The 13,435-nt window shown below is 43.4% G+C and overlaps 10 non-coding genes and 1 pseudogene across 10 annotated transcripts; all 11 read left to right on the forward strand.

Annotated features, from left to right (window-relative positions):
- The first annotated feature begins 1,862 nt into the window (after positions 1 to 1,862).
- Positions 1,863 to 2,026, forward strand: LOC135044082 (U1 spliceosomal RNA). Its single transcript, XR_010236825.1, has one exon. It is a non-coding gene; the product is annotated as a U1 spliceosomal RNA (small nuclear RNA).
- A 152-nt stretch (positions 2,027 to 2,178) lies between these two features.
- Positions 2,179 to 2,341, forward strand: LOC135044087 (U1 spliceosomal RNA). Its single transcript, XR_010236829.1, has one exon. It is a non-coding gene; the product is annotated as a U1 spliceosomal RNA (small nuclear RNA).
- Positions 2,342 to 3,015: 674 nt separating this feature from the next.
- On the forward strand, positions 3,016 to 3,179 carry LOC135044086 (U1 spliceosomal RNA). Its single transcript, XR_010236828.1, has one exon. It is a non-coding gene; the product is annotated as a U1 spliceosomal RNA (small nuclear RNA).
- A 152-nt stretch (positions 3,180 to 3,331) lies between these two features.
- LOC135044088 (U1 spliceosomal RNA) lies at positions 3,332 to 3,483 on the forward strand (annotated as a pseudogene).
- Positions 3,484 to 4,165: 682 nt separating this feature from the next.
- LOC135044083 (U1 spliceosomal RNA) lies at positions 4,166 to 4,329 on the forward strand. The gene has a single exon (XR_010236826.1). It is a non-coding gene; the product is annotated as a U1 spliceosomal RNA (small nuclear RNA).
- A 152-nt stretch (positions 4,330 to 4,481) lies between these two features.
- Positions 4,482 to 4,644, forward strand: LOC135044089 (U1 spliceosomal RNA). The gene has a single exon (XR_010236830.1). It is a non-coding gene; the product is annotated as a U1 spliceosomal RNA (small nuclear RNA).
- A 670-nt stretch (positions 4,645 to 5,314) lies between these two features.
- Positions 5,315 to 5,478, forward strand: LOC135044079 (U1 spliceosomal RNA). Its single transcript, XR_010236823.1, has one exon. It is a non-coding gene; the product is annotated as a U1 spliceosomal RNA (small nuclear RNA).
- A 152-nt stretch (positions 5,479 to 5,630) lies between these two features.
- LOC135044090 (U1 spliceosomal RNA) lies at positions 5,631 to 5,793 on the forward strand. Its single transcript, XR_010236831.1, has one exon. It is a non-coding gene; the product is annotated as a U1 spliceosomal RNA (small nuclear RNA).
- A 670-nt stretch (positions 5,794 to 6,463) lies between these two features.
- On the forward strand, positions 6,464 to 6,627 carry LOC135044081 (U1 spliceosomal RNA). Its single transcript, XR_010236824.1, has one exon. It is a non-coding gene; the product is annotated as a U1 spliceosomal RNA (small nuclear RNA).
- A 152-nt stretch (positions 6,628 to 6,779) lies between these two features.
- On the forward strand, positions 6,780 to 6,942 carry LOC135044091 (U1 spliceosomal RNA). The gene has a single exon (XR_010236832.1). It is a non-coding gene; the product is annotated as a U1 spliceosomal RNA (small nuclear RNA).
- Positions 6,943 to 7,613: 671 nt separating this feature from the next.
- LOC135044078 (U1 spliceosomal RNA) lies at positions 7,614 to 7,777 on the forward strand. The gene has a single exon (XR_010236822.1). It is a non-coding gene; the product is annotated as a U1 spliceosomal RNA (small nuclear RNA).
- The last annotated feature ends 5,658 nt before the right edge of the window (positions 7,778 to 13,435 follow it).

The following is a 13,435-nucleotide window of genomic DNA, read 5'->3' on the forward strand; positions in this document are numbered from 1 at the left end:
TTTTCAGAAAAGGGAGATGGTAGAAGAGCTTTCAGTACTTGTAGGACCGATGCACATTTCCTATTCTAGCCTCCGAAAACAGATTCAGTTGCATTTTCCAGCGTGTTTTGGATGCGCCTTTGCAAATGTCTTACATCGACAAACTTATTTAGTGCTATTTTGCAAATAGGGTTACATTGTTGCAACATTGTGTTCCCTAATTGCTTGATTTTTTAAATGCAACAATTGATAAAGACACCTGATAACTGCTCTGTGGAGTCTTATTTTGTGTCTACTTTTTATCTACATTTAATTCTCTACCTCTAATCAAGGCATTTTTAAGTGCTGGGGGCTGCCAGGACGTGAGGCCTACCTAGACTTTAGATCTGAATTTGAATGTACTTGTGAACTAACTAAATTTCCTACTTCTAAATTCATTCCTAAATTCACTACTTACATGAATCCTGTAGTTGGGCATTTTGGGACTTCGATTGTGGGCATTGTTTTGTGTCCAGACCAGCAGCAGGTGGTGTGCATTTGCTGGAAAGGCATCGAAGACCTCCGATATGCTGCATCTCCTGATGTGTGTCTCCCTCAAGTGTCTGTCAGCAAATACCTGCTAGACACCCCATTCCAAGCTGATTGTGACATCACGGTACATGCATCATAGAACAGGCATGCTAGAACATGGGTCTTCAACCTGCGACCCTCCAGCTGCTGTGGAACTACACATCCCAGCATGCCCTGCCTCAGTTTTAGCATCCCTTAGTAGCAAAAATGTGGCAGGGCATGCTGGGATGTGTAGTTTCACAGCAGCTGGAGGGCCACAGGATGAAGACCAATGTGCTAAAGCCAAGCCGCAGGTACATTGAATGCTAGCAAGCTGAATATTTAAATCCTTTTTATTCCGCAGCATTCCAATGTGGAAGATTCCATGGAAACAGAGATCCTTCCATTGAGAAGGACATGCTGCCTGGATGACTACACTGTGCAAATTAAATCACGGAGCCAGTTGGCTTGTGGGTGGCTCTGGTCACTGGGTGGTTGGGTGGGTGGTGTGTCGGAGGTGGAGCACATGCAAATGATTGTGTATCATCCAGCTAGTGAGAGAGAAAACTCATGCAGGAGTGTGCCTGCTTGTCAGTGGGTTATGCACCTTTCCAGACGTCAAATCTACATGGAGCAGCTGGAGAGGACAAGAGCAGGTTTGCAAAATATAGACAGAAGAGCTCTCCAGCCTAGTTTGCTGTCTGTTTCCACTTCTCTTTTCTTGAGCCGCTCCCTTCTATGCCCTTGCGCACTATCCTGACTTCTCCCATCTGCTTACTTTGTGCCTTCCAACGCACAATGCGAACTACAGGTAGTGCTGCAGGGCCCACACCCTTTTACTTGCCATACAGAGCAGCTCTGGAGCTGTTACAGTGCCCAGCTTCTGCAAGAAATCAGCTTGAATGCTTCAGGGGCTGGGGCATAGCCAACATGAGCCCCACACCGAAGGAGGGTGGAGGTGTTTAATGCGAACTAGGGGTCATCCAAGCGCCGCAAAAGGCCGCCATGCCCTGCACGCCCCTTTTCTCTTTTCATATGCAGACGAGGGTTGATGCCAACTTTGACCCACTGCTTGGATGACATCACCATATGCAAATCCATCTGCTGCAGGCTTTCCCCCAGGAATGCTTGCACTAGTTGTTGCATTTGGTTTGTTGTTTGGGGGTGCTTCAGTATTAGGCAGCCTTCTGCCCTCCCATGTTCATCTGAAAATATGTGTTCTCCCTGCAGTTGTTGTCCCCAGATGAGAGTTCCCTTGTGCTGCCTCAGTTGAATCTTCTTTACTTGACAGAGATGTGCCTGAGCAGCGGCCCTCCCCAGCCCTATCCCAAATCATACTTATTTTGCATAGGAGATACCATGGTCATGAAGATTGCTCTCCCAGGGTGAGGTTCATTCATTGCATTCTGGGATATCTGACCCCTGTGATTTCCCCAAATGTGGGAAACTTGACTGCATTATTTGTGGTAGTGGGGGACTGTGTTTGTGCTTTCCTCTGGTCAGCTCTGGTAAAAGTCAGATTTCTTTGTCTCAGATCTTCCTCTAGCCTTGTTCTTCTTTCGAGAGTTCCCTTGTGCTGCCTCAGTTGGATCTCCTTTACTTGACAGGGGGGTGCCCAAGCAGCGACCCTCCCCAGCTCTAGCCCAACTCCTACTTACCTGCCAGGTGAGATACTATGATCATGAAGGTGCTTCTCCCAGGGCAAGGCTCACCCATTGCACTCTGGGTGTGCTGCCCCTGTGATTTCCCCAAATGTGGGAAACTTGACTGCATAATTTGTGTTTCCACTGGTCGGCTTTCATATAATTCAGATCTCTTTGTCTCAGGTCTCTCTCCAGCCTAGTTTGCAGTCTGTTTCCACTTCTTTTTTTTTGAGCCCCTCCCTTCTATACCCTTGTGCACTATCCTGACTTCTCCTCCTGTCTGCTTACTTTGTGCCTTCCAATGCACAATGCAAACTACAGGTAGTGCTGCAGGGCCCACAAACTTTTACTTGCATTACAGAGCAGCTCTGGAGCTGTTACAGTGCCAAGCTGCTGCAAGAAATCAGCTTGAATGCTTCAGGGGCTGGGGCATTGCCAACATGAGCCCCACACCGAAGGAGGGTGGGGGTGTTTAATGCGAACTAAGGGTCATCCAAGCGCCGCAAATGGCCGCCATTCCCTGCATACCCCTTTTCTCTTTTCATATGCAGATGAGGGTTCCAGCCAACTTTGGCCCACTGCTTGGATGACATCACTGTATGCAAATCCGTCTTCTGCAGACCTTCCCCCAGGAATGCTTGTACTAGTTGTTGCATTTGGTTTGTTGTTTGGGGGTGCTTCAGTATTAGGCAGCCTTCTGCCCTCCCATGTTCATCTGAAAATATGTGTTCTCCCTGCAGTTGTTGTCCCGAGATGAGAGTTCCCTTGTGCTGCCTCAGTTGAATCTCCTTTACTTGACAGAGATGTGCCTGAGCAGCGGCCCTCCCCAGCCCTATCCCAAAGCATACTTATTTTGCATAGGAGATATCATGGTAATGAAGACTGTTATCCCAGGGTGAGGTTCATTCATTGCATTCTGGGTATGCTGACCCCTGTGGTTTCCCCAAATGTGGGAAACTCGACTTCATTATTTGTGGTAGTGGGGGACTGTGTTTGTGCTTTCCTCTGGTCAGCTCTGGTAAAAGTCAGATTTCTTTGTCTCAGATCTTCCTCTAGCCTTGTTCTTCTTTCGAGAGTTCCCTTGTGCTGACTCAGTTGGATCTCCTTCACTTGACAGGGAAGTGCCCGAGCAGTGACCCTACCCAGCTCTAGCCCAACTCCTACTTACCTGCCAGGTGAGATACTATGATCATGAAGGTGCTTCTCCCAGGGCAAGGCTCACCCATTGCACTCTGGGTGTGCTGCTCTTGCGATTTCCCCAAATGTGGAAAACTTGACTGCATAATTTGTGTTTCCCCTGGTCGGCTCACGTATAATTCAGATCTCTTTGTCTCAGGTCTCTCTCCAGCCTAGTTTGCTGTCTGTTTCCACTTCTCTTTTCTTGAGCCGCTCCCTTCTATGCCCTTGCGCACTATTATGACCTCTCCTGTCTGCTTACTTTGTGCCTTCCAACGTCAATGCAAACTACAGGTAGTGCTGCAGGGCCCTCATCCTTTTACATGCTTTACAGAGCAGCTCTGGAGCTGTTACAGTGCCCAGCTGCTGCAAGAAATCAGCTTGAATGCTTCAGGGGCTGGGGCATAGCCAACATGAGCCCCACACCGAAGGAGGGTGGAGGTGTTTAATGTGAATTAGGGGTCATCCAAGCGCCGCAAAAGGCCGCCATGCCCTGCACATCCCTTTTTTCTTTTCATATGCAGACGAGGGTTGAAGCCAACTTTGACCCACTGCTTGGATGACATCACCATATGCAAATCCATCTGCTGCAGGCCTTCCCGCAGGAATGCTTGCACTAGTTGTTGCATTTTATTTTGTTGTTAGGGGGTGCTTCAGTATTAGGCAGCCTTCTGCCCTCCCATGTTCATCTGAAAATATGTGTTCTCCCTGCAGTTATTGTCCCCAGATGAGAGTTCCCTTGTGCTGCCTCAGTTGAATCTTCTTTACTTGACAGAGATGTGCCTGAGCAGCGGCCCTCCCCAGCTCTATCCCAAATCATACTTATTTTGCATAGGAGATACCATGGTCATGAAGATTGTTCTCCCAGGTTGAGGTTCATTCATTGCATTCTGGGTATGCTGACCCCTGTGATTTCCCCAAATGTGGGAAACTTGACGGCATTATTTGTGGTAGTGGGGGACTGTGTTTGTGCTTTCCTCTGGTCAGCTCTGGTAAAAGTCAGATTTCTTTGTCTCAGATCTTCCTCTAGCCTTGTTCTTCTTTCGAGAGTTCCCTTGTGCTGCCTCAGTTGGATCTCCTTCACTTGACAGGGGGGTGCCCGAGCAGCGACCCTCCCCAGCTCTAGCCCAACTCCTACTTACCTGCCAGGTGAGATACTATGATCATGTAGGTGCTTCTCCCAGAGCAAGGCTCACCCATTGCACTCTGGGTGTGCTGCCCCTGTGATTTCCCCAAATGTGGGAAACTTGACTGCATAATTTGTGTTTCCCCTGGTCGGCTCTCGTATAATTCAGATCTCTTTGTCTCAGGTCTCTCTCCAGCCTAGTTTGCTGTCTGTTTCCACTTCTCTTTTCTTGAGCCGCTCCCTTCTATGCCCTTGCGCACTATTCTGACCTCTCCTGTCTGCTTACTTTGTGCCTTCCAACGCACAATGCAAATTACAGGTAGTGCTGCAGGGCCCACACCCTTTTACATGCTTTACAGAGCAGCTCTGGAGCTGTTACAGTGCCCAGCTGCTGCAAGAAATCAGCTTGAATGCTTCAGGGGCTGGGGCATAGCCAACATGAGCCCCACACCGAAGGAGGGTGGAGATGTTTAATGCGAATTAGGGGTCATCCAAGCGCCGCAAAAGGCCGCCATTCCCTGCACATCCCTTTTTTCTTTTCATATGCAGACGAGAGCTGAAGCCAACTTTGACCCACTGCTTGGATGACATCACCATATGCAAATCCATCTGCTGCAGGCCTTCCCCAGGAATGCTTGCACTAGTTGTTGCATTTGGTTTGTTGTTTGGGGGTGCTTCAGTATTAGGCAGCCTTCTGCCCTCCCATGTTCATCTGAAAATATGTGTTCTCCCTGCAGTTGTTGTCCCAAGATGAGAGTTCCCTTGTGCTGCCTCAGTTGAATCGCCTTTACTTGACAGAGATGTGCATGAGCAGCGGCCCTCCCCAGCCCTATCCCAAATCATACTTATTTTGCATAGGAGATACCATGGTCATGAAGATTGTTCTCCCAGGGTGAGGTTCATTCATTGCATTCTGGGTATGCTGACCCCTGTGATTTCCCCAAATGTTGGAAACTCGACTGCATTATTTGTGGTAGTGGGGGGCTGTGTTTGTGCTTTCCTCTGGTCAGCTCTGGTAAAAGTCAGATTTCTTTGTCTCAGATCTTCCTCTAGCCTTGTTCTTCTTTCGAGAGTTCCCTTGTGCTGCCTCAGTTGGATCTCCTTCACTTGACAGGGGGGTGCCCGAGCAGCGACCCTCCCCAGCTCTAGCCCAACTCCTACTTACCTGCCAGGTGAGATACTATGATCATGTAGGTGCTTCTCCCAGAGCAAGGCTCACCCATTGCACTCTGGGTGTGCTGCCCCTGTGATTTCCCCAAATGTGGGAAACTTGACTGCATAATTTGTGTTTCCCCTGGTCGGCTCTCGTATAATTCAGATCTCTTTGTCTCAGGTCTCTCTCCAGCCTAGTTTGCTGTCTGTTTCCACTTCTCTTTTCTTGAGCCGCTCCCTTCTATGCCCTTGCGCACTATTCTGACCTCTCCTGTCTGCTTACTTTGTGCCTTCCAACGCACAATGCAAATTACAGGTAGTGCTGCAGGGCCCACACCCTTTTACATGCTTTACAGAGCAGCTCTGGAGCTGTTACAGTGCCCAGCTGCTGCAAGAAATCAGCTTGAATGCTTCAGGGGCTGGGGCATAGCCAACATGAGCCCCACACCGAAGGAGGGTGGAGATGTTTAATGTGAATTAGGGGTCATCCAAGCGCCGCAAAAGGCCGCCATTCCCTGCACATCCCTTTTTTCTTTTCATATGCAGACGAGGGTTGAAGCCAACTTTGACCCACTGCTTGGATGACATCACCATATGCAAATCCATCTGCTGCAGGCCTTCCCCAGGAATGCTTGCACTAGTTGTTGCATTTGGTTTGTTGTTTGGGGGTGCTTCAGTATTAGGCAGCCTTCTGCCCTCCCATGTTCATCTGAAAATATGTGTTCTCCCTGCAGTTGTTGTCCCAAGATGAGAGTTCCCTTGTGCTGCCTCAGTTGAATCGCCTTTACTTGACAGAGATGTGCATGAGCAGCGGCCCTCCCCAGCCCTATCCCAAATCATACTTATTTTGCATAGGAGATACCATGGTCATGAAGATTGTTCTCCCAGGGTGAGGTTCATTCATTGCATTCTGGGTATGCTGACCCCTGTGATTTCCCCAAATGTTGGAAACTCGACTGCATTATTTGTGGTAGTGGGGGGCTGTGTTTGTGCTTTCCTCTGGTCAGCTCTGGTAAAAGTCAGATTTCTTTGTCTCAGATCTTCCTCTAGCCTTGTTCTTCTTTCGAGAGTTCCCTTGTGCTGCCTCAGTTGGATCTCCTTCACTTGACAGGGGGGTGCCCGAGCAGCGACCCTCCCCAGCTCTAGCCCAACTCCTACTTACCTGCTAGGTGAGATACTATGATCATGAAGGTGCTTCTCCCAGGGCAAGGCTCACCAATTGCACTCTGGGTGTGCTGCTCCTGCGATATCCCCAAATGTGGGAAACTTGACTGCATAATTTGTGTTTCCCCTGGTCGGCTCTCGTATAATTCAGATCTCTTTGTCTCATGTCTCTCTCCAGCCTAGTTTGCTGTCTGTTTACACTTCTCTTTTCTTGAGCCGCTCCCTTCTATGCCCTTGCGCACTATCTTGACTTCTCCCGTCTGCTTACTTTGTGCCTTCCAACGCACAATGCGAACTACAGGTAGTGCTGCAGGGCCCACACCCTTTTAGTTGCCTTACAGAGCAGCTCTGGAGCTATTACAGTGCCTAGCTGCTGCAAGTAATCAGCTTGAATGCTTCAGGGGCTGGGGCATAGCCAACATGAGCCCCTCACCGAAGTAGGGTGGAGGTGTTTAATGTGAATTAGGGGTCATCCAAGCGCCGCAAAAGGCCGCCATGCCCTGCACGCCCCTTTTCTCTTTTCATATGCAGACGAGGGTTGAAGCCAACTTTGACCCACTGCTTGGATGACATCACCATATGCAAATCCATCTGCTGCAGGCCTTCCCCCAGGAATGCTTGTACTAGTTGTTGCATTTGGTTTGTTGTTTGGGGGTGCTTCAGTATTAGGCAGCCTTCTGCCCTCCCATGTTCATCTGAAAATATGTGTTCTCCCTGCAGTTGTTGTCCCCAGATGAGAGTTCCCTTGTGCTGCCTCAGTTGAATCTCCTTTACTTGACAGAGATGTGCCTGAGCAGCGGCCCTCCCCAGCCCTATCCCAAATCATACTTATTTTGCATAGGAGATACCATGGTCATGAAGATTGTTCTCCCAGGGTGAGGTTCATTCATTGCATTCTGGGTATGCTGACCCCTGTGATTTCCCCAAATGTGGGAAACTCGACTGCATTATTTGTGGTAGTGGGGGACTGTGTTTGTGCTTTCCTCTGGTCAGCTCTGGTAAAAGTCAGATTTCTTTGTCTCAGATCTTCCTCTAGCCTTGTTCTTCTTTCAAGAGTTCCCTTGTGCTGCCTCAGTTGGATCTCCTTCACTTGACAGGGGGGTGCCCGAGCAGCGACCCTCCCCAGCTCTAGCCCAACTCCTACTTACCTGCCAGGTGAGATACTATTAAGTTGATTTTTGAAAGAAAACAATACTGTCAATATACTATTAAAACAAATTAAAATGGTAAAAGTTATTGTACTTTAAGTAAAAATAAAAGAGCTAAAATATCAATCCCAGTTTTGGATTACTTTAATTAACAAAAAAAATGCATATAGCAGAGGATAGTTTCAATCTGCCTACCTCTGGGTTATGGGCCCAGCATGCTTCCATTGCAGTACTCTGCTGCACATGTAAGTGCAAGAGATCCTGAAGCACTCACTCATCATGGGAAAGTACCAATGTGTTTCTTCGTTGGTTGATGGAAGAAACATCTTACAAAAACTCTCCAGATTATTGACTTTCTAAAGTTTTTCTAGGAAACGTTCTAGATGAATGCTTATTAGCCTTTGTCAGTATGCACTTTTGCAAAGTGTCTCTGTTGCGCAATCAGTTAGTGTGTTCGGTTACTAACCAAAAGGTTGATGGTTCAATCCCACCCAGGGATGTAATTGACCTTGTGGTCAGGTTTTGGTGATCTTTAAGTAGACAAGTCAAAATTTCAATCCCCCTCTTATGATGTAGGGTACCTGGCCTTCTCTGATGTAACCAGAGTTCGTTTTGATTAAGTGATTTTATAAAAAACAGCTAGGAAGCACAATTTAGCAGTGGGTTGCAGAGAAAAAAAAATATGCTGGCAGAAAAATCCAATTGAGTGATTGAACAGCTCTTCATTTTCTGGCTTTATTTTAATGCTAACAAATTTGTTCTCTGAAGTGTCCACAAAGCCAAGTCTCTGATGAACACCTTTGTAGGGATGGTTTTTCACCTATTACTAAATTAAACTTGCTTCATTGGAAAGGCAGCAAGAAGCATCCTCATTTCAATGTCTTCTGAAATAATACGGGTTGACACCAGGAAACATTAACACCAATGCATCCTTGCTGCTTTCTCATGTGGAAGTCTGTTTAATGTGAAAACAAGGTGATATCTAAGTGGCACACAGGTAAGGAATTAAGAAAATCTTTATTTAATGGTGAAGATGTTTCTCACAAAATTGTTGCCCCAATGCATCATTGAAATTCAAGCTGGAAAGATGATTTTAATATATCACTTGTACATTTTGTATTGCTCTTCTGGTGACAATGTAGTTTGTTTTTGTCAATTACCATTTTAATAATAGGGTAAAGAAAATTAAGTGGATTTTTGAAAGAAAACAATACTGTCAATATACTATTAAAACAAATTAAGATGGTAAAAGTTATTATACTTTAAGTAAAAATAAAAGAGCTAAAATATCAATCCCAGTTTTGGATTACTTTAATAAAAAAAAATGCATATAGCAGAGGATAGTTTCAATCTGCCTACCTCTGGGTTATGGGCCCAGCATGCTTCCATTGCAGTACTCTGCTGCACATGTAAGTGCAAGAGATCCTGAAGCACTCACTCATCATGGGAAAGTACCAATGTGTTTCTTCGTTGGTTGTTGGAAGAAACATCTTACAAAAACTCTCCAGATTATTGACTTTTTAAAGTTTTTCTAGGAAACGTTTTAGATGAATGCTTATTAGCCTTTGTCAGTATAGACTTTTGCAAAGTGTCTCTGTGGCGCAATCAGTTAGTGTGCACGGCTATTAGCTAAAAGGTTGGTGGTTCAATCCCACCCAGGGACGTAATTGACCTTGTTATCAGATTTTGGTGATCTTTAAGTAGACAAGTCAAAATTTCAAACCCCCTGTTATGGTGTAGGGTACCTGGCCTTCTCTGATGTAATCAGAGTTAGATTTGATTCAGTGATTTTATAAAAACAGCTAGGAAGCACAATTTAGCAGTGGGTTGCAGAGAAAAAGAAATATGCTGGCAAAAAAAATCCAATTGAGTGATTAAACAGCTCTTCATTTTCTGGCTTTATTTTAATGCTAACAAATTTGTTCTCTGAAAAGTGTCCACAAAGCCAAGTCTCTGATTAACACCTTTGTAGGGATGGTTTTTCACCTATTACTAAATTAAACTTGCTTCATTGGAAAGGCAGCAAGATGCATCCTCATTTCAATGTCTACTGAAATAATACAGGTTGACACCAGGAAACATTAACACCACTGTATCCTTGCTGCTTTCTCATGTGGAAGTCTGTTTAATGTGAAAACAAGGTGATATCTAATTAGCACACAGGTAAGGAATTAAGAAAATCTTTATTTAAGGGTGAAGATGTTTCTCACAAAATCGTTGCCCCAATGCATCATTGAAATTCAAGCTGGAAAGATGATTTTAATATATCACTTGTACATTTTGTATTGCTCTACTGGTGACAATGTAGTTTGTTTTTGTCAATTACCATTTTAATAATAGGGTAAAGAAAATTAAGTGGATTTTTGAAAGAAAACAATACTGTCAATATACTATTAAAACAAATTAAAATGGTAAAAGTTATTGTACTTTAAGTAAACATAAAAGAGCTAACATATCAATCCCAGTTTTGATTACTTAAATTAACAAAAAAAAATGCATATAGCAGAGGATAGTTTCAATCTGCCTACCGCTGGGTTATGGGCCCAGCATGCTTCCATTGCTGTACTCTGCTGCACATGTAAGTGCAAGAGATCCTGAAGCACTCACTCATCATGGGAAAGTACCAATGTGTTTCTTCGTTGGTTGATGGAAGAAACATCTTACAAAAACTCTCCAGATTATGGACTTTTTAAAGTTTTTCTAGGAAACGTTCTAGATGTATGCTTATTAGCCTTTGTCAGTATATACTTTTTACAAAGTGTCTCTGTGGCGCAATCGGTTAGTGTGGCTGGCTACTAACCAAAAGGTTGGTGGCTCAATCCCACCCCGGGACGTAATTGACCTTGTTATCAGATTTTGGTGATCTTTAAGTAGACAAGTCAAAATTTCAAACCCCCTGTTATGGTGTAGGGTACCTGGCCTTCTCTGATGTAATCAGAGTTAGATTTGATTCAGTGATTTTATAAAAACAGCTAGGAAGCACAATTTAGCAGTGGTTTGCAGAGAAAAAGAAATATGCTGGCAGAAAAATCCAATTGAGTGATTAAACAGCTCTTCATTTTCTGGCTTTATTTTTATGCTAACAAATTTGTTCTCTGAAAAGTGTCCACAAAGCCAAGTCTCTGATTAACACCTTTGTAGGGATGGTTTTTCACCTATTACTAAATTAAACTGCTTCATTGGAAAGGCAGCAAGATGCATCTTCATTTCAATTTCTACTGAAATAATACAGGTTGACACCAGGAAACATTAACGCCACTGCATCCTTGCTGCTTTCTCATGTGGAAGTCTGTTTAATGTGAAAACAAGGTGATATCTAATTAGCACACAGGTAAGGAATTAAGAAAATCTTTATTTAAGGGTGAAGATGTTTCTCACAAAATCGTTGCCCCAATGCATCATTGAAATTCAAGCTGGAAAGATGATTTTAATATATCACTTGTACATTTTGTATTGCTCTTCTGGTGACAATGTAGTTTGTTTTTGTCAATTACCCTTTTAATAATAGGGTAAAGAAAATTAAGTGGATTTTTTAAAGAAAACTATACTGTCAATATACTATTAAAACAAATTAAAATGGTAAAAGTTATTGTACTTTAAGTAAACATAAAAGAGCTAACATATCAATCCCAGTTTTGGATTACTTTAATTAACAAAAAAAATGCATATAGCAGAGGATAGTTTCAATCTGCCTACCTCTGGGTAATGGGCCCAGCATGCTTCCATTGCAGTACTCTGCTGCACATGTAAGTGCAAGAGATCCTGAAGCACTCACTCATCATGGGAAAGTACCAATGTGTTTCTTCATTGGTTAATGGAAGAAACATCTTACAAAAACTCTCCAGATTATTGACTTTTTAAAGTTTTTCTAGGAAACGTTCTAGATATATGCTTATTAGACTTTGTCAGTATGTACTTTTTGCAAAGTGTCTCTGTGGCGCAATCGGTTAGTGTGTCCGGCTACTAACCAAAAGGTTGGTGGTTCAATCCCAACCAGGGACGTAATTGACCTTGTTGTCAGATTTTGGTGATCTTTAAGTAGACAAATCAAAATTTCAAACCCCATGTTATGGTGTAGGGTACCTGGCCTTCTCTGATGTAATCAGAGTTAGATTTGATTCAGTGGGTTGCAGAGAAAAAGAAATATGCTGGCAAAAAAAATCCAATTGAGTGATTAAACAGCTCTTCATTTTCTGGCTTTATTTTTATGCTAACAAATTTGTTCTCTGAAAAGTGTCCACAAAGCCAAGTCTCTGATTAACACCTTTGTAGGGATGGTTTTTCACCTATTACTAAATTAAACTTGCTTCATTGGAAAGGCAGCAAGATGCATCCTCATTTCAATGTCTACTGAAATAATACAGGTTGACACCAGGAAACATTAACACCACTGTATCCTTGCTGCTTTCTCATGTGGAAGTCTGTTTAATGTGAAAACAAGGTGATATCTAATTAGCACACAGGTAAGGAATTAAGAAAATCTTTATTTAAGGGTGAAGATGTTTCTCACAAAATCGTTGCCCCAATGCATCATTGAAATTCAAGCTGGAAAGATGATTTTAATATATCACTTGTACATTTTGTATTGCTCTTCTGGTGACAATGTAGTTTGTTTTTGTCAATTACCATTTTAATAATAGGGTAAAGAAAATTAAGTGGATTTTTGAAAGAAAACAATACTGTCAATATACTATTAAAACAAATTAAAATGGTAAAAGTTATTGTACTTTAAGTAAACATAAAAGAGCTAACATATCAATCCCAGTTTTGGATTACTTTAATTAACAAAAAAATGCATATAGCAGAGGATAGTTTCAATCTGCTTACCTCTGGGTAATGGGCCCAGCATGCTTCCATTGCAGTACTCTGCTGCACATGTAAGTGCAAGAGATCCTGAAGCACTCACTCATCATGGGAAAGTACCAATGTGTTTCTTCATTGGTTAATGGAAGAAACATCTTACAAAAACTCTCCAGATTATTGACTTTTTAAAGATTTTCTAGGAAACGTTCTAGATATATGCTTATTAGACTTTGTCAGTATGTACTTTTTGCAAAGTGTCTCTGTGGCGCAATCGGTTAGTGTGTCCGGCTACTAACCAAAAGGTTGGTGGTTCAATCCCAACCAGGGACGTAATTGACCTTGTTATCAGATTTTGGTGATCTTTAAGTAGACAAGTCAAAATTTCAAACCCCCTGTTATGGTGTAGGATACCTGGCCTTCTCTGATGTAATCAGAGTTAGATTTGATTCAGTGATTTTATAAAAACAGCTAGGAAGCACAATTTAGCAGTGGGTTGCAGAGAAAAAGAAATATGCTGGCAAAAAAAATCCAATTGAGTGATTAAACAGCTCTTCATTTTCTTGCTTTATTTTTATGCTAACAAATTTGTTCTCTGAAAAGTGTCCACAAAGCCAAGTCTCTGATTAACACCTTTGTAGGGATGGTTTTTCACCTATTACTAAATTAAACTTGCTTCATTAGAAAGGCAGCAAGAT

This window comes from Pseudophryne corroboree, unplaced genomic scaffold (genome assembly GCF_028390025.1).
Source record: "Pseudophryne corroboree isolate aPseCor3 unplaced genomic scaffold, aPseCor3.hap2 scaffold_890, whole genome shotgun sequence".
In the NCBI taxonomy this organism is placed as follows: Eukaryota; Metazoa; Chordata; class Amphibia; order Anura; family Myobatrachidae; genus Pseudophryne; species Pseudophryne corroboree.